Source organism: Phoca vitulina, unplaced genomic scaffold (assembly GCF_004348235.1).
Source record: "Phoca vitulina isolate PV1807 unplaced genomic scaffold, GSC_HSeal_1.0 scaffold77, whole genome shotgun sequence".
Classification (NCBI taxonomy): domain Eukaryota; kingdom Metazoa; phylum Chordata; class Mammalia; order Carnivora; family Phocidae; genus Phoca; species Phoca vitulina.
In genome coordinates, this window is record NW_022589780.1 from 632,750 (window position 1) to 636,210 (window position 3,461).

Here is a 3,461-nt window from a genome sequence, read left to right on the forward strand (position 1 = left end):
CAAGATAGTTATTATTTCTTAAGTCTTTCTTAGTCTAAAGCAGTCTTCACCTCACTTTTTCTTTTTCAAGCCATGGGCTTATTGCAGAAAGTGGGTCAGTTGTCCTATAGAAAATCCCACATTGTGGATTTGTCTGTTTGCTTTCTTATACTGTCATTTACTTTGTTCCTCTGTACTCCATATTTGTCTATAATGGACGTTAGCTTTAGAAGCTTGATGATACACAGATTCAACTTTTTTTTTTTTTTTTTTTGGTCAAGAATACTTCACAGAAGTTGCTGTGTAATTCACTTTGAATCACATCTGGAGGCACATATCTATTAATGAACAGGTGATACCTAATTCCTTCATTATGATGTTTTCCATCAATCTTTTAGCTAATGGTCTAATCCATTGATGATTATTGACAAAATTAATTATTTTACTGGGAGGTTCAAAATGGTGATTTCCTAATTTTATCTTCTACATTAGTTAGTTTCTGAAAGTAAACTTTCTGTCATCAACTATGGCTATTGGATTACCTTTAAAGGGAAAGCAAGAGAAATGCTTAATTCTTGATCTTGGATTTGACTGGCAATTTTCAGAATAAAGAGTTGGTGCCCTAGTTATTTTCAGTGATATCTAATGAATTGTGTTTGTTCTCTATCATTGTGAACTCATGTTTTTTTAATGTATTCAATGGGTTTCAATTGATTGCATTCATTATTCTTGTTAATGCTCGAATCATCCTATATTTTACCAGAGCTTTGCCTCCTATATCCCTCTGACACTACTCATTAGGGTTCCATACTTGCTTGATTTCTGGCACAAAGCTTACATGTATATTTCTTGCCCCAAACCTGCCATTTCTCTAAGAAGCTCTAGTTTATTTATATTTTCTTTTTTAGCAACAGCTTTATTGAGGTATAATTTACATAGCATAAAATTCATGTATTTAAAGTGATTTTTAGTAAATTTATATAATTGTGCAACCATGACCACAATCCAATTTTAGAATATTTCCATCAGGCTACAAGATCTCTTATACCCTGTTCAGTCATTCTCCTTTCCCACTCCTAGCTCCAAGCAACCGCTAATCTGCTTTATGTCTCTATTGACTTGCATTTCTAGAGATTTCGTATGAGTGGAATCATACACTATATAGCCTTTTGCATCTGGATGCTTTCATTTAGCATTAGTGTTTTTTTTATTGAGATGTAATTCACATACCATAAAACCCACCATTTTAAAGTATATAACTCAGTATTTTTTAGTATATTCACAAGGTTATGCAACTGTGACCATTATCTAATTCCAGAACATATGTTTCACACCAAAAAGGAACTCCGTACTGGTGAGCAGTCACTTTCCACTTCTCCTTCCACTAGGCCCCCAGTGACCAATAATCTACTTTCTGTCTCTGTGGATTTGCCCACTCTGGATAGTTCATATAAATGGAATCATACAATATGTGGCTTTTTGCCCTGGCTTCTTTCACTTAGCATAGTGTTTTCAAGGTTCATCCATGTTGTAGCATCTATCAGTACTTACTTCATGCCTTTTTATGTCTGAATAGTATTCCATTGTATGAATGCACTGTCAATCTTAAAAGTAAAATAGCCAGTTATTGTACCAGCAAAAGGGGTTTAGTTGGGAGTAGCAGAGGAATTGCAATTCGGGACAAGCCAGCTCTAGCAAAAGCCACAGGCAAGTTGGGAGAACAAAGGACCTCGAGGACTGCTCTATTATAAAGAAAAGGGGGGTGCTGGGAGGGGCTCTTATAAACAAAAAGTCCACTGGAGTAAACTGGGAGTTTGAAGTGTAGTGGCTTTTCATTGGCTGAGTTGTAATAGTCTCTCACTGCCTGGGCTGTTGCTGGGCAAGGAAAAGATCTTCCTCCATCCTGCTGGGATAGTAAAGTAAGTTTCTTACCCTTGGGTCTGCAAAGGGGTACAAGGAGTGGTGTGGCATGAGAGCTCCCCCTTCTGGCCTCCTGACAGTTTTTAATTTAATTTAATTTTATTTTATTTCATTTCGTTTCATTTCATTTTTAAAAATAAAATATGGAACGCTTCACGAATTTGCGGGTCATCCTTGAGCAGGGGCCTGTGCTAATCTTCTCTATATCGTTCCAAGTTCTAGTATATGTGCTGCTGAAGCAAGCACACATGACTGCATTTTAAATGAGGTTTCCTTATTCAGTTTCACAGTAACTTATCTCGTTTATCAGTTGATGGACATTTTAGAGTTGTTTCCACTTTTTGGGTCATATATGGTTACTATATGATTAACCTTTTGAGGAACTGTTACACGGTTTTCTAAAGCAGTCACACCATTTTACATTCCCACCACAGTTTTCTCCCCATCCTTGCCAACACTTGTTTATTGTCCTTTTTTTTTTATCATAGCCATCCTAGTGGGTGCAGCCACTTTGGAAAACAGTCAGCAGGTCCTCAAAAGGTTAAGCTCAGGTTCTGATACCACCACTCACAGAGGCCATTGTGATTTTCTTCCTTCCTTTCTTTCTTTCTTTCTTTCTTTCCTTCTTTCTTTCTTTCTTTCTTTCTTTCTTTCTTTCTTTCTTTCTTTCCTTCTTTCTTTCCTTCTTTCTTTCTTTCTTTCTTTCTCTTTCCTTTCTTTAATGGCCTGCCTGGACTAATTCTGTAGAGTCTGTCTTCACAGAATGCACAGTGTGTAGCGCACTGATATTTCTCTTCAGTTTTTAAAAAATTCTTTTTATTTTTAAGCCTGGCTTCCTAGGTGTCCTACCTGGGGTCAGGATAGCTTAGTGGTCAGCCAGTGCTTTTTTAGAGGTTGTCCTGAAGCACCTTGGGCCGGTATTGTCTTCCATGGTTTGTTGATGGAATTGTGTGTGGGTCAGGCAGCAAATTCAAAGTTCAGGGAGTTTATACAGGTCTTACCTGATTTTTACTTTCTGCTAGGCTTTCTCATGTGTCCTCTGTGTCCATGCAAGTTTTCACCTTCAGCCAGGCAAATGTAGATGACTAGGACCCTCTCCAGTACCCTGAGCTTGAGTGCAGCCTTGCACATATGCATGGCCTTCTAGATCACCAGGGAAATGAGGGAGCTTATCAAGTCCCATTACGGCTGTCTTGTTTTCTGGATCTCTCTGGCTAAACTTTTGGCAGGCCTGCTGTTCTGTTGCTTCTTGCCCCAACCAATACTGTGACCTCAGGTAACTGTGATGTGTTTTTCCCTGATCTAAGGAGTTTGCTTTTGTTTTCAATACCCCTGGGCATAGGACTTTTTTGTGCTCATTCCTGAACAAGTAATTCCCCTCTAGCAGCCAAGTTGTTAGTTTTTATGGCTTGTCTTGCCCTGCCCTTGTAAAATCAGCTCCAGTGGAGCTGGGAAGGGGGTGGGGGTGGGATGTGAACAGCCTCAGGCTGAAACACCATAGATTCCCACTGTTCTTACCCAAGGTTCAATAGGTTTTCTTGAACACTTCTCAATTTATTTAA

General features: G+C 38.6%; 1 pseudogene; it reads right to left on the minus strand.

Annotated features, from left to right (window-relative positions):
• Positions 1-2,036: 2,036 nt before the first annotated feature.
• On the minus strand, positions 2,037-2,145 carry LOC116625403 (annotated as a pseudogene).
• Positions 2,146-3,461: the final 1,316 nt, after the last annotated feature.